Source organism: Anopheles coluzzii, chromosome X (genome assembly GCF_943734685.1).
Source record: "Anopheles coluzzii chromosome X, AcolN3, whole genome shotgun sequence".
NCBI classification, from domain to species: domain Eukaryota; kingdom Metazoa; phylum Arthropoda; class Insecta; order Diptera; family Culicidae; genus Anopheles; species Anopheles coluzzii.
This window is the reverse complement of record NC_064669.1, coordinates 21,125,135-21,142,275: the sequence shown is the minus strand read 5'-3', so window position 1 is coordinate 21,142,275 and position 17,141 is coordinate 21,125,135. Positions and strand designations below refer to the sequence as shown.

The following is a 17,141-nucleotide window of genomic DNA, read 5'->3' as shown; positions in this document are numbered from 1 at the left end:
TGGTATGGTAAAAGTATTAGATATCAAGTAGCCTTTGACGGGTAGACACCGTATTTTTTGTGCTACCGAAAAATCGCTCACAAAGCTGGTTTTGTTTGATTTTGATTTTATTTTGACCTCTTCTTCGATTATGTTGGGGAAGGGGAAAAAACTTACGAAACGTGTAAGAGACGACTTTAGTGAATCGGACTCCGAGGAATCGAAATGCTCCGTGCGGCGTGTCTCTTCCTTGATTGCCGTTAACAAGAGGATGACAGTTGGCCTGCCAGAAAACAATAAGAGTGTACTTGAAACCTGCACCTCTGATATCATGGATCAAGAGGAAATTCGAAATGAATTTAATGTAGTATCTCGTCGGAAGAAAAATAACTCTATTCGAATGTCTACCGATAAAACATCCACCGTCCTGTCGGTCAATCCACCTGCAGTACCTACCGCTCCATTGGCAGGTCAAAATGTAAGTACATCCCCTGGACCAACTTACAAACCACCACCAATTGTTGTGAAAACAATATCCATTACTGAGCTTTGACCGGAGCTTCAATCACGAGGGTTCAGCCGAAATTTCGACTCAGTGGAAATGGTACTTCAATCATCGCGTGTTCGAAGACTAACAAGCTAAACATGATCGTCCATTCAAGGCCGTTCTACGAGGACTTCCAGAAATGGAAATTCACGAAATAGAAGAAGAACTCCGGGGAGTATACCAACTCGACGTCATCGAGACGTTTGAAATTAAAAGGCGCATTAATTCAATTCATTCCAGGTTGTATCTTGCGCATTTAAAGCGTGGAACCTGTCCACTGAAAAAAATGAAGATGGTCCGAACCATTCAACAAGTAATTATTAGATGGGAACCGTACCGTGGAAATAAAAAGGGTCCAACGCAGCGTCACCGATGCCAGGAATTCGGTCACGGTACGCGGCACTGCAACATCATTCCACGATGTGCTCTATGTGCAGGTCAGCACATCACTGACATCTGTCCAACCAAAGAACAACAGGAAGCATTGAAATGCTCAAACTGCGCGGGCCCTCACCGGGCTGATGATCAAAAATCTGCCCTCGCCGAACCAAGTATGTAGAGATTAGACAACAGGCGACTCGTCGTCAGACAAAACATCAGCACTTGCCAAACCTGGGTATTCGGCCTATAAACTTGAGACCACTAGCTTCAGCTCCACCAGCAATAACATCTACTCCAGTGACACCGTCTACCACCGTTCGACCGTCCTCTCCCTAGAGTAGTATAGTGTTAACATCAAATCGTACTGTACCAGAAGTAATACGCTCCCCACCTGGCTTCATCACACTCGCGCAACGTTTGGAGAATGCGCGAAACGCCCCAGACGTATCAACGTCTGCTGTTGATGGGGAACTTTTTTACTATGGAGGAGCTTTTTAACATTTTTAAAAAGATGATATCGAAGATCCGTCTATGCCGCAACAAGACTGAGCAACTCGCCGTTATCGGAGAATTACTCATGCTTAATGGATGATCTCCGAATTGTGTTATGGAACGCGCAGTCGGTGAGGGCTAAACAAATTTCTCTAAGCGATTTTCTTCATCAACATTGCATTGACATCGCACTTATTGTTGAAACACTTCGTGAAACACACTTCGACGTCAATTCCAAAGAAGTGGAGACCAGCAATTAAAACTACAATCTCAGACCGAGTCGCTATAATCCGCAACACAAACTTTCAAGGAAAGTTGAGCAACCCCAGCACATTCAGCTGCCTGTTGGAAAATGGCGAAATTATTGAAAAACCTCGTCCGATACCACCATTAAAGAGCGCCGCTCTTGATAAACTGCTTATTACCGCTATTGAAAAGATCAACTCTTGCTCTTACTGAATAATTTGCTGCGGCTCATCGTATTGGACTCTCAATCAATAGTCCCCATGATAGTGGTGTCTTTGCATCCAACACTGCAATTGATAACGTACCACCAACTTTACCACCTTACCATCACAGAGATCGAAGCCGCCGTCAAACGTCTTCGGAACATGAAAGCTCCAGACTTTGATGGCATTTTTAACATCTGCCTTAAACATCTGAATATCCGAGCTCTGACATTGCCGATGAATATATTCGACGGTTGCCTTGACCTAAACATTTTCCCACAATCCTGGAAATGTGGTAAAGTGATCCCGATTCTCAAGCCTGGTAAAGATCCCACACAACCTTCCAGTTATCGTCCGATCAGCCTGCTGAGCTCTTTTGGCTAACTGTTTGAAACGATGATTTTCTGGAGACTGCGAACCATTGTCAACGAGTTTCAAATCTTATCACCACAACAGTTTGGTTTTCGGCCTGGACATTCAACAACTCACCAACTAATCGGCCTACAAAATGCTTTATTAGAGAACAAGCGTATCTCAAGAAGGCGTTCGACAATGTATGGCATGATGGGCTCATCCACAAGCTCCTTCAGTACCAACTTCCATTATACCTGATTAAAATTATCAAGAATTATTTGCATCAGCGCACCTTTCAAGTTGTCCTTGGGCCTTGTGTATCTCAGGTGCAACGTGTTCCAGTTGGCGTACCACAAGGCAGTATTTTGGGGCCACTTCTATATTTGCTGTTTACGGCGGATCTTCCTGTTCTTCCGAACGGCACTGAGTTGTTTCTATTCGTAGACGACACGGCTATTGCATCAAAAGGTAGAACACCAGCAGAACTAAGACGTAGAGCGCAACGATCCTAGGACATCTTGCAAGACTATGCTTTTGAATGGAAGATCCGAATTAATAATACCAAGACACAAGCCATGATTGTCCCCCATCGCCTAAGACATAAACTAGTGAAACCCACTACTCATGAACTAATTGTGGGTGAAATATCAATCCCTTGGCTTCAGAAGGTGAAATATCTGGGTCTGATCATTGATAATAAGCTCCTATACAACTATCATACTAAGGAACTTTCAACTCGAATGATCACACTGCTGAAAAATCTTTACCGTTTACTGAATCGTAATTCCCGGCTGTGTCTAAAAAACAAAATTGCTGTATATAAGCAACTAATCTTACCAGCGGCAACGTACGGCATCCCTGTATGGCAACGTAGTGCTTACACAAACATCCGCAAAGTCCAGGTGGGATTAAATCGTTTTTTGCGTCTAATCGTGAATGCCCCACGCTGGATGAGGCTCGAAGAATTGTACGATTCAACTGGCACTAAACCTCAAACTGAAATCGCCTATGAAATGACCGAACGGATCAAAGAAAAAAACCCAACAATCTGAGTTCCTTCTTCTAAGGGCTCTTTTTGACGTAAATAATAGTTCATAATTTATTTTTTCGTTAGGTCAAGCTAGATTAAGTAAACAAATGGGCAAAACCTTACATTGTTAAATTCTAAATGAAAAGCTAAACTGTCTCTTGACAAATTTGAATTTGGCGATGAAAAGCGATGACGCTAAATCTCGCAATCTCTTATCTTATAATTATAAAAAAAATATTTAAAATAAAGAAATTTAATAATAGTAAAAGTATTATGATAAAAAAGTGAAATAAACTAGATTTTCAAAATCAAATTGGATATATGATAGTAATATAACGATGACGGTAGCACATTCAGCCTTGCATAGCATGAAGAAAGACGAAGCTATAATTAAGATAAAAAAATTTCAAACTGATGGTCCACGGGTCAAATGTATCCCGCGAAGTCTTTCTGTGTGGCCTGGGATATTTTTAACCAAAATTTATTTTGCATTTCTGCTCCTACAATACTTGTCAGTCAATTACCTGCTACGTCATATAAATGGTCCTGGCGATGCCTTCGGCTTCCGTGCGTCAAGTATATGCCCGCTGCCTTCCCGTGCAGTCGCAGCGGATGGACGAAGCGAACCCGCCGACCACGGTCTTGCACCAAGTGCTTCCTTCCCGCATCGTCTTCACCGACAGAGATTCGCGCCTCACGGCTGCCTTCCAGCTAGTTACCCCAAGTTTGTGGGGCCTATGTGGACAGAAGGGGAATCCTGCCAATGTCGACCACCTTGGTTAGTTGACACGAGGAAACGAGCCCGGGTATTCAAGGAGAGGATGGTTACCACGCCTTCTCGCCAGGTAGTGTCCAGTCAAGATTGCCTTGGGTAGGGTCTCGAAAGGAGTACATGGCTTGCGTGGAACGGATCTAAGTACTTTCGGATATTCAGAAGTAAAAGTCGGTTGCACAAAATTTCTCCTTTTGCTACTGGAGTTTATTTTTATTTAATCGGAGTCGTTTACAGAGTGCTGCAATAGCGATTGTTTGTATGATACTATTTATAAAAGGAGTACTATTTTATAACGTAATAGCAAAAATATTATTTGCTGGGCGGAATTTAACTAGGGCTCGTGTGCACAAGTTCACCGAGTTGCTCCCGACACCGCGCAGCAGTATTGCACGCGGTCTGCTTTGAACCGGTTTTGCGGGCTTAGCAGTAACGGTACTACTAAGCTCCGCCTATGCTCACTGGCTCTCATATTGTCTATGCTCACTAGTATCCATGTCGCGTGAGCGTCACCTGTCATGTCCACAGATATTTAATGGATCGAGTTCCTGATAATCAAGACTGTTCCTGTTTATTCATCTATACAGATTTACCTATCAACTCACGTGTATTCAAATGATTGCTATGGTAGATATTAACTGCCTACGATTATAATGCCAGACAAAAAGACACGAAGCTTTGAGATAAGATCGCTGGGATAGTTTGACAGCTCCTAGGATTGGATATTTTTCTTTTTTTTTATTTAAACGAGACATTTAAGTCAACCCTCGTAAAATCGGGTAATTCAGCTAATAACAAATCTTCTTCTTGACTGAACAACCTTCAAGCTTATGCCAACCTAAAAAGAATTTCTCTACTTTTATGTACCACGCAGCCGAGTAGGCAGTCATTACTAGGAGACCGGTTCATAGGAAGATTAACCTCGTCGGAATTTGGTTACCACGGACTGGATGGAAAAATATACTAGTGGATAATCGTAGTAACGTTGCATTATGTTACTGCAACAACGGCCAGTAATCTAGGCTGAAAATCGCAGGCTAATTTTCTGTATGGTTTTGTATGGCGTGTTTACATGATTTCAGCCACCAACTCTAAAACTCCATACAAAAAGCTGAATAGAATCGTGAAGGACCATTCTAACAGTTTTTCATGTTTTTGTACATAAAATGTCGGCAACCTAAAGTCGGACACCTCATATTTTCACTTTTCATCTGAATTTGCGGCACCCTGCCAGTTCCCTAGACTTTCTTTGGCTATGTCTCTGCAAAAAATCAGATTGCTACTTTGACTGTTTTTAAAGTATGACATGTAAGCGGTCCAGCTAAAGTCGGACATTCTCGATTTCTTTGCAGAATTACCATGTAGCTGGCCAAAATTGGCCAATATAGTTCTAAAATTGTTGGATATCAGTTATTAAAGGCCCATCGTCTGGTTTGGGTGGTCATCTGCGTATAACATAAGGTTATACGCAGATGACCACCTATACGCACCAGATGGCTATACGCACTACGATCTGAATCAGCAAAATACCGTTAGTGGAACAAACGTAACAAAGTAATTTTGAAGAGAGCTATTGTTTCTCATCATTTTAGAGTTACTTAAACTTTTAGAAGTATCAAAAATGAAGGAGTAGAAGAAATGTCTTTAAAGACCTAATTGACTCAATTCCGTTGTTCATTGTTTAGATAGAATAACTACTGCTACGAATTGGTTGAACATTTTTGTTCTTTGCGTTTACTGAGTATGTTTGAACATGTTAATAACATAAATCGTATCTATCTTTAGCAAGGTAATGAATAAGACTTCTTGTCATTAGCGCTCATGGGGATATCTTACTAGATACCGTAACAAGTTAAACGGTTTTAGGCACGAATATTTCTTCCGAATTTTAACAGACTGCACAACATTTTACGCATCAAACCCTATGTTTTTGTTTTATTGATGCATAAATTCTAATTCAACAATAAGGTTTTGAGGATTCTTTGACCGTTTGCCTCAAACATTGAACCAAATGTCTCTTCCTTCCTAGCTTAAAGCTTATCGTTATAAATTTGTTACAACCGATAGCTTTGACGCGGTCTTCTAACATTCTGTTTTGTTGTCTTATGCATTGATTATGTTCACGTAGTCTTAAGCTCGATGTCTCAAACATGAATCATTATTTTTTGTATCAACCAACCGCAATACAGGGTTTTCCAGGAGTTCTCATAGCTGTGGGACACTTTATTGAGTCGTTCTTACGCGAAATGAACTTAATGTAATGGGAAATGAACTCTATAGCATCCTTATTGGACAAATCCGATAGGAATTTCCAAGGAGCCTGTCCAAAAAGGGTGCCAAAGACTCTAATTTCCATCATATGAAGTTCACTTCACAATATGAAAAAGTCAAGAAAGTGTCCCACAACTATGAGAACCACTGAAAAACCCTGTAACGGATCTTTTTGAAGACTTCTCCACATAGTTGTATCAAAATATTTCATTATTATTAATTTGTTTCTTGTCTTTTTCTTGTATTAATTAAGGTTTAAGGTTTATTAATTAAACTGAAAAAAAATTCTCAATAACCGCATTCCTGATATTTCTAAAGTTTATTCACTTTAAAATCATGAATAACAATAATACCTTCTTCTAAATTACGTTGATATTTAAATTGGTTAATACGGACCTTGCAGCGCACGACTTAGGTTAGATATACGGGGCGAGTACCGGCTTCGAACGACGAAATCCGTTCGACGCTCATGAGAGAATGAGAATGATGAGATACAACTGTCAAGCATTTAAAAACGTTTATATCTACGATTTATGGATGGTTAAGTTTTTAATTTTGATGTTTTTAGCCGTTGATATTGGATTTCATTCGAACGGATTTCGTCGTTCGAAGCCGGTACTCGCCCCGTATATCTAACCTAAGTCGTGCGCTGCAAGGTCCGGATTAACCAATTTAAATATCAACGTAATTTAGAAGAAGGTATTATTGTTATTCATGATTTTAAAGTGAATAAACTTTAGAAATATCAGGAATGCGGTTATTGAGAATTTTTTTTCAGTTTAATTAATAAACCTTAAACCTCAATTAAAGACAAGAAACAAATTAATAATAATGAAATATTTTGATACAACTATGTGGAGAAGTCTTCAAAAAGATCCGTTACAGGGTTTTTCAGTGGTTCTCATAGTTGTGGGACACTTTCTTGACTTTTTCATATTGTGAAGTGAACTTCATATGATGGAAATTAGAGTCTTTGGCACCCTTTTTGGACAGGCTCCTTGGAAATTCCTATCGGATTTGTCCAATAAGGATGCTATAGAGTTCATTTCCCATTACATTAAGTTCATTTCGCGTAAGAACGACTCAATAAAGTGTCCCACAGCTATGAGAACTCCTGGAAAACCCTGTATTGCGGTTGGTTGATACAAAAAATAATGATTCATGTTTGAGACATCGAGCTTAAGACTACGTGAACATAATCAATGCATAAGACAACAAAACAGAATGTTAGAAGACCGCGTCAAAGCTATCGGTTGTAACAAATTTATAACGATAAGCTTTAAGCTAGGAAGGAAGAGACATTTGGTTCAATGTTTGAGGCAAACGGTCAAAGAATCCTCAAAACCTTATTGTTGAATTAGAATTTATGCATCAATAAAACAAAAACATAGGGTTTGATGCGTAAAATGTTGTGCAGTCTGTTAAAATTCGGAAGAAATATTCGTGCCTAAAACCGTTTAACTTGTTACGGTATCTAGTAAGATATCCCCATGAGCGCTAATGACAAGAAGTCTTATTCATTACCTTGCTAAAGATAGATACGATTTATGTTATTAACATGTTCAAACATACTCAGTAAACGCAAAGAACAAAAATGTTCAACCAATTCGTAGCAGTAGTTATTCTATCTAAACAATGAACAACGGAATTGAGTCAATTAGGTCTTTAAAGACATTTCTTCTACTCCTTCATTTTTGATACTTCTAAAAGTTTAAGTAACTCTAAAATGATGAGAAACAATAGCTCTCTTCAAAATTACTTTGTTACGTTTGTTCCACTAACGGTATTTTGCTGATTCAGATCGTAGTGCGTATAGCCATCTGGTGCGTATAGGTGGTCATCTGCGTATAACCTTATGTTATACGCAGATGACCACCCAAACCAGACGATGGGCCTTTAATAACTGATATCCAACAATTTTAGAACTATATTGGCCAATTTTGGCCAGCTACATGGTAATTCTGCAAAGAAATCGAGAATGTCCGACTTTAGCTGGACCGCTTACATGTCATACTTTAAAAACAGTCAAAGTAGCAATCTGATTTTTTGCAGAGACATAGCCAAAGAAAGTCTAGGGAACTGGCAGGGTGCCGCAAATTCAGATGAAAAGTGAAAATATGAGGTGTCCGACTTTAGGTTGCCGACATTTTATGTACAAAAACATGAAAAACTGTTAGAATGGTCCTTCACGATTCTATTCAGCTTTTTGTATGGAGTTTTAGAGTTGGTGGCTGAAATCATGTAAACACGCCATACAAAACCATACAGAAAATTAGCCTGCGATTTTCAGCCTAGATTACTGGCCGTTGTTGCAGTAACATAATGCAACGTTACTACGATTATCCACTAGTATATTTTTCCATCCAGTCCGTGGTAACCAAATTCCGACGAGGTTAATCTTCCTATGAACCGGTCTCCTAGTAATGACTGCCTACTCGGCTGCGTGGTACATAAAAGTAGAGAAATTCTTTTTAGGTTGGCATAAGCTTGAAGGTTGTTCAGTCAAGAAGAAGATTTGTTATTAGCTGAATTACCCGATTTTACGAGGGTTGACTTAAATGTCTCGTTTAAATAAAAAAAAAAGAAAAATATCCAATCCTAGGAGCTGTCAAACTATCCCAGCGATCTTATCTCAAAGCTTCGTGTCTTTTTGTCTGGCATTATAATCGTAGGCAGTTAATATCTACCATAGCAATCATTTGAATACACGTGGGTTGATAGGTAAATCTGTATAGATGAATAAACAGGAACAGTCTTGATTATCAGGAACTCGATCCATTAAATATCTGTGGACATGACAGGTGACGCTCACGCGACATGGATACTAGTGAGCATAGACAATATGAGAGCCAGTGAGCATAGGCGGAGCTTAGTAGTACCGTTACTGCTAAGCCCGCAAAACCGGTTCAAAGCAGACCGCGTGCAATACTGCTGCGCGGTGTCGGGAGCAACTCGGTGAACTTGTGCACACGAGCCCTAGTTAAATTCCGCGCAGCAAATAATATTTTTGCTATTACGTTATAAAATAGTACTCCTTTTATAAATAGTATCATACAAACAATCGCTATTGCAGCACTCTGTAAACGACTCCGATTAAATAAAAATAAACTCCAGTAGCAAAAGGAGAAATTTTGTGCAACCGACTTTTACTTCTGAATATCCGAAAGTACTTAGATCCGTTCCACGCAAGCCATGTACTCCTTTCGAGACCCTACCCAAGGCAATCTTGACTGGACACTACCTGGCGAGAAGGCGTGGTAACCATCCTCTCCTTGAATACCCGGGCTCGTTTCCTCGTGTCAACTAACCAAGGTGGTCGACATTGGCAGGATTCCCCTTCTGTCCACATAGGCCCCACAAACTTGGGGTAACTAGCTGGAAGGCAGCCGTGAGGCGCGAATCTCTGTCGGTGAAGACGATGCGGGAAGGAAGCACTTGGTGCAAGACCGTGGTCAGCGGGTTCGCTTCGTCCATCCGCTGCGACTGCACGGGAAGGCAGCGGGCATATACTTGACGCACGAAAGCTGAAGGCATCGCCAGGGCCAGTCACCTTCGCGGCTGGTCGGTGTACGACGGCGGCCGGGCGACAACAGGTATTCTTCTGATAAAATAATTCATTTAATAATAAAATACATAAATCTAAGAATGATCGGTCTAAAAACTATGTAATTCAATTATCCGGCGCTATATCCGCTTTGCAGTCTTTGCCTGCCTCAGTGTCCAAAACCACTCACGGTCTCGCGCCTTCGCCTGGCAGTTCGTTATCCCGGCCTTAATGGCGGACGCTCCCACGCCAACTTACCCCCTCAATTTTATAACTACCATACCTCTGTCCTTGTGGACGGCCTAAAAAACGGGCGTCTGTTCTCCATGTTAGGGGCGGCTGGTTGCCCCTTCTGTCCTGGCATCCTACGGGACTTTAATCAGCTAGGATGCGTAGGCCCTACGACGAGACTGGAGGTTGGGGGAGAGGCCTTGCAATCCACCCCTGGAAAAACATAAACGCAACGAAAGGAAACCAAAGGATTTCGAACCGGACCAACCGATACCGACCCACGCAACCGAACAAGGCAAACGATTGGAAACTCGGAACATGGAACTGCAGATCTCTCACAGCACCCGGAAGTACCCGCATTCTTTCGGACGAGGTGAGGGCCCGTGGCTTCGGAATAGTAGCACTTCAGGAGACGCGCTGGAAAGGAGTGACGGAGCGCCCCTATCGTAGCGATTGCATGATCTACCAAAGCGGTGGTGAAAAGCATGAACTCGGTACGGCGTTCCTGGTCATAGGTGAGATGCGAAAGCGAGTGATCGGGTGGTGGCCGATCAATGAACGGATGTGCAGGTTGAGGATTCGTGGCAGGTTCTTCAACCTGAGCATCATAAATGTGCATAGTCCGCACCTTGGAAGCACCGATGACGATAAAGACAATTATTATACGCAGTTGGAGAGGGAGTACGACCGCTGCCCACAACACGACGTTAAAATTGTCATCGGGGATTTTAATGCTCAGGTCGGACGGGAGGAGGCATTTAAACCGACGATAGGAAGTTTCAGTGCCCACCGGCTGACCAACGACAACGGGCTTCGGCTCGTAAACTTCGCCTCCTCCAAGCACATGAACATTCGCAGCACCTTCTTCCAGCACGCACCTCGCTTCAGTTACACCTGGAGATCACCGCAGCAAACACTTTCCCAAATCGACCACGTTCTCATCGATGGAAGGCACTTCTCGGACATAATCGACGTAAGGACCTATAGAGGAGCAAACGTCGACTCAGACCATTTCCAGGTTATGGTTAAGTTACTGCGCTATCAGCCCACCCCAAGGCTCAACACAGACCGGCTGAAACAAGCTGTTGTGGCAAGGGACTTCGCAATCGCGCTTGGGGAAGCGCTGCCGGAGGACATCACTACCGAGGCGATGTCTCTCAATGACCACTGGCGCATGGTGGAGCAAGCCATCAGCAGCACGGCCGAGCGAACAATTGGCCGCGTGACCCATAACCAGAGGTATGAATGGTTTGATGATGAGTGCAGACGAGCACTCTCCGAGAAGAACGCCGCGCGGACCCGCATGCTCCAGCGCGAGACCCGGCAGAACGTGGAAGACTACAGACGACTGAGAAGGCAGCAGACCCTACACTTCCAGGACAAGAAGCGCGGCTTCGAAGAGTCGGACGAGCAACTCATGCAGCAGCTATCCCAGTCGGGGGAAGCTCGTAAGTTCTACAGGATGCTGAATGCGGCACGAAGCGGTTTTACTCCCATGACCACTATATGCCGGAGTGAGGAGGGAGATATCCTGTCGGACGAGCGAGAGGTGATCGACAGATGGAAGTGCTACTTCGACAGACACCTGAACGGAGCAGATACCAGAGCAGACGCAGGAAGCAGAGGAGAGCAACCCTACGACAGCCAGCATGACAATGACGAAGTGCCCCCGCCATCTTTGGACGAAGTCATCAGGGCCATCAAACAGCTGAAATGTAACAAGTCAGCTGGCAGCGATGGTCTGGTGGCCGAACTGTTCAAGATGGGTCCGGAGAGGCTTGCCGTCATCATGCATCGGCTGATTGTTAGGATTTGGGAACAGGAAGAACTACCGGACGAGTGGTAACTGGGTGTCATACACCCAGTGTACAAAAAGGGCGACAGGCTGGACTGTGCTAACTTCCGGGCCATCACAGTCCTGAATGCTGCCTACAAGATCCTGTCCCGAATACTCTTCTGCAGACTTTCGCGCCTTGCTACTGATTTCGTCGGCTGCTACCAAGCTGGATTTGTTGGAGGTAAATCAACTACCGACCAAATCTTTACTCTACGGCAGATCCTCCAGAAATGCCGAGAGCACCAGATCCCTACGCACCACCTGTTCATCGACTTCAAGGCGGCCTACAATACCATAGATCGGACCGAACTATGGAACACCATGCAGCAGCACGGATTCCCTGGGAAGCTGGTACGACTGTTGCGGGCCACTATGGACGGGGTGCAGTGCAAGGTGAGAGTGACGAACATGCTGTCAGAAGCGTTCGAATCTCACCGGGGTCTGAGGCAAGGGGATGGACTCTCCTGTTTGCTGTTCAACATCGCTCTGGAAGGTGTCATGCGAAGCGCGGGCTTCGACATCCGGGGCACGATTTTCACCCGAACTCTCCAATTCCTTGGCTTCGCGGATGACATCGACATCATCGGGTGAACATCTGCGGGGGTGGGCGAGGCGTACACCCGACTGAAAGCCGCTCAGCGAAGCCGCTAGGATTGGATTGAGGATCAATGCGACGAAGACAAAGTACCTGCTTGCCGGGGGCTCTGACCGTGATAGAGCCCGACTCGGAAGCAGAGTATCAGTTGACGGCGACGATCTCGAGCTGGTAGAGGAGTTCTGCTACCTTGGCACGATCGTAACTTCGGACAACAACGTAAGCAGCGAAATCCGAAGGCGCATTGTTCAGGGAAGTCGTGCATACTACGGGCTCCACAAACTCCTGCGATCCAGAAGACTCCAACAACACACGAAATGCGCGATATATCGCACACTGATACGTCCGGTGGTCCTCTACGGGTACGAGTCCTGGACTTTACTGACGGAGGACGCCAATGCACTCGCCATTTTCGAACGGCGGGTGCTAAGGACTATCTTTGGCGGTGTGTGCGAGCACGGCGTGTGGACAAGGAGGATGAACCACGAGCTAGCTGAGTTGTTTGGCGGTGCAGACATCCTGACGGTCATCAAAGCCGGAAGGATACGCTGGCTGGGGCACGTGATGAGGATGCCGGACTCATGCCCCACCAGGAAGGTGCTCGTCAGCGACCCGTTCGGCACGAGGCGTAGAGGAGCACATCGAGCTCGCTGGCTGGATCAGGTGGAGTCGCACCTGTCGGAGATCGGATGCAACCATGGTTGGAGGACTGCTGCCCAGGACCGAGTTTCCTGGAAACGAATTGGCGACCTGGCCATGTCTACGAGACGTGCTCATTGAGCAGGCCAAGAAGAAGAAGAAGATAGTCCCAGTTTCGTCCGTCGCGACAGATTCTTTGAGGTGAACTGCTATCTCAGACTGTAGAATGAACGGTTGGCAGCCAGCATTCTTTAGCGCAACTCAGGTACCATGCTATTGTCGGAACTGACCTTTGACAAAAGATAGGTATATTGCTGGACAACTTCAAAAGTGCGTTCACCTATCTGTACGTCACGCCTACGTAGGTCCTGATTATTTTTTTCGTAGGACTGCTGATTTTGGCCGGTCTGGTGGTACAGTCGTCAACTCGTACAACTGAACAACATGCCCGTCATAGGTTCAAGTCCCGAATAGACCGTGCCCCCATACGTAGGACTGACTATCCTGCTATGGTAACAATAAGTCACTGAAAGCCAAGCTCACTTCACCAGTGCACAATGGGCAGTTTAGAACAAATTGCGGGATAAAATTATTTTTGCAGATATTGTTAGTTTTTATCGCTTGTAGTAAAGTATTATGAAAGTAAATAACATTTTATTTGTAGTTCGCATCCATATCACCAGGTGGCGCTACATAAAATAGTGTTTTAAGGGATCTTTGCTTAGTTATATCAATTTTGTATGTTTTTTTCTTGTATTATTTGTTGCTAATAGTATAAATCATTTTAAAATATACTGTAATGTTCGATAATGAAGATTCAATGAATTATAATAATAATAAAATATAAACAAAACATAATAATTTTGAATTAGATAATTTTTTCTGCTTTGTATAGGACAATTGTAGCTAATTCTCGTCACTTTTACTCACAGGTAGTACAAATATTAAAAAATTTACATACACAACTTAGGTGGATGCTATTTCAAGCTCCTGACGTCTAGTTCACATTTCTAAAGACATGAATAAAGGCATTTAAATATTTAGATAGAGCAGGTACATTGAAATAAAGTAGTTCCCAAATTCGTAATGAAAAGCAGCACATATTGTTTGTCTTTGAATATTCATCCAATACTTTTCCAAGTCCTATACTGCCTTCAGAAGGGGTAATAAAACTAAAAATCCGATGTTCTTGGTTTTACAATTATCCAAAAAAATCAGAATTCAACGATAGCTACAAACTAAGTATTTACTTCATTTGTAGAGTTAAACCCTGTCTTTGTTTTAGTGCGTGTAGCTACTGATATTGAACTGGTTAACGAATCAGAGGAATACAAAATATACAATTACAATCAAATACAATTATACAAAATGTCCTTCTGGATGCATTTTCTTTCTTGCAAAGTATTCTTTGTAGCATCTCCCCTCTATCCTTATATTTAGTTTGTCATGAGTTTTGGGAGTTTCTTCTCCCAAAACGCCAATAGATGCTGGTGCATTCATAAAGTTTTCCTGTTATGCGTATAATATAAGAATTATTTTCCTTATATCCTTCTATAATCTACAGTAGGACCAAAAGGTATTTGGTTCTGATTTGCTTCATTATATTTAATGATAAAGTTAGGTTAGAATAGAAATTTACATATTAGATAAGTACATGAGCTGAAACTAAGATACACAGCTTCGTAATTGAAATGAAAGTTGATCAAAAGCACGTAGAATATATTTTTGTAGAATACACGAAATACACTACACTAGGCACCTATGGAGCCGCCTAGTTACGCATGTGTCTGTTTTTAGAAAAAGTTGATGTGAAAAAACTTCAATAAAATTCGCGTTCGCAAACTTTCGCAGAATATTTCTTCACAGATTGATAGTATATATATTACACTATGATGTGACATATATGAGACAACGCCACTCTACGCCACTTTTATAATGGCATTAAGTCAAAAACTTAAATGATAAAAATTTTCAGGAGGTTTCTTCAGTTATTATCGTATATTTTTGCATATATTAACTTAACTCAAAATTTTTCACGTGTTCACAAAGCTGACTAAATATCCTTTATAAAATGTCTAAACTTATCAAAATCGGTTAATATTTTAAAAAGTTGCAAAGGTTCAAAATTTTCCAAAAAAGTGAAGATTTTTTTGCGTTTTTTTCAACAAATCTCGACTTTGAGAGGTCTTTTCTAGAGAACCAGAACAGATAAAGAGCTCATATTTGGTATTTTTCTTAGTTTAACCCTTAGTATTAAAACCTATTATTTGGAATTGCGCTATTACAAAGTTGATTTTTTGAATTTCATCCCGGCAAATGCCCATTGTGCATTGGGGCAGGCAGGCCTTGACCGACAACGGTTGTTGTGCCAATGAAGAAGAAGAAGCTGATTTTGGCAGCATTGTAGCAATACCTCGCTGATACGGGGGTTAATCCGAAGCCTCTATAAGGTTAACAAAGGCTCTCCACCTCCTACTCCTACTCAATACGTCCCCATCGTACAGAATGGTAACATGTCTCTAATTATCCAAGCTTGGATATACGGGGAAACTCAACCCCTTGGGTGGATGGGTTGCATAGCTAAATTGAGAGGGGGGTAGATGATTGATCTTCATGACTTTACCTGGGAGCGTCTGTTGTCCATGTTAGGAGCGGCTTCCTTCCAGCGTATGCCTCATCCCGAAGGGCAGTCCTGGTTTCTCTCAACTTGGCTCGCTGTAAAATTCTTAAAGGTCAGCGAGCGTAGGCCTCAAAACAAGACTGCAGGATAGGGGAGAGGCCTTGCTAGCCACCCTCATAAAAAACCGCATGCAACGAAAAGTTAACGAGAAAAATCTTATCGGACGAATCGATTCAGACATTCGCAAGGAAAAAGGACTTACGAATGGACGTTCGGGACATGGAACTGCAAAACCCTCTCATCGGATGTAAAGACCCAAATTGCGTTCGACGAGGTCTCGGCTCGTGGCTTCGAAATAGTAACACTAAAGAAGGTATGCTGGAAAGGCGTGACGGTGCGCCACTACCGTAGCAACTGCACGATCTACCGCGGCGGTGAAGAGATGCGCTGACAAACGGTCTCAGGCTGATAAACTTTGCTTCCTCCAAGCACATGTACATGCGCAGCACCTTCTTCCAGCATACACGCCGCCTTAGTTACACCTGGAGACACCCCAGCGGTAATTCTAGGTCTCAAATCGACCACGTTCTGATTGACGGAAGGCACTTCTCGGATATTATCGACTTTAAAACGTATAGAGGCGCAAACTTCGACTCGGACCATTTCCTGGTCATGGTAAAGCTGCGCCAGAAACTCTCTGTGGTTAACAACCAACGGAGACAGCCCACCCCATGGCTCAATCTGAACCGGTTGAAGTGTGCTGATGTGGCGGAGGGGTATGCGACAGCGCTCGGGGAAGCGCTTCCGGCTTCCAACAACATCACCGTGATGCCCCTCGCAGACCAATGGTGTATGGTGGAACGAGCCATCACCACTGCAGCCGAACACAAGATCAGCCGCTTACCACGTACAGAAAGAAAGGAATGGTTCGACGAAGAGTGCAGACGAGAACTATCGGAGAAGAATGCAGCGTGCGCCCGCATGTAACGGCATGAAACCCGTCAGAGCGTGGAGATCTGCAGACGACTGAGGAAACAGCAAACCCTGCTCTTCCACGCCAAGCAGCGCCGTTTTGAAGAGTCAGACGAACAGATGCTGGAGTAGTTTTCTCAGTCGGGAGATACCCGTTTGTTTTACAGAAGAGTAAAGGAGGTACGAAGCGGGTTGGCTCCTAAAACCGCAATGTGCCGGAATGCGGAAGGAAATCTCAAAACGGACGAGCGGGAGGTGATCGAAAGGTGGAAGTGCTACTACGAAGGACATCTGAATGGAGCCGAGGCAGGAGAGGCTGGCGCAAGTGGCAGAACAAGGCAACCACTACAGCAGCAGCACAGCAGTAACAACAGTGACAACATCGGCGCAGACGACGAGGTGCCCCTGCCATCTTTGGATGGAATTGC

The 17,141-nt window shown here is 43.4% G+C and overlaps 1 protein-coding gene across 10 annotated transcripts in view; it reads right to left on the bottom strand.

The window, feature by feature from the left end:
* LOC120949189 (ubiquitin carboxyl-terminal hydrolase Usp2) overlaps nt 1-17,141 on the bottom strand; it is a 195,739-nt gene that overhangs the window by 75,722 nt on the left and 102,876 nt on the right. The window contains exon 1 of one of the 10 annotated variants that reach the window (XM_040366335.2): nt 2,495-2,609. The exons of the other annotated variants lie outside the window; for them this stretch is intronic. The gene's annotated coding sequence lies outside the window, so the exon portion shown is untranslated. Of the gene's footprint in view, nt 1-2,494; nt 2,610-17,141 lie in introns of those variants that run through there. 10 annotated transcript variants of the gene reach the window in all.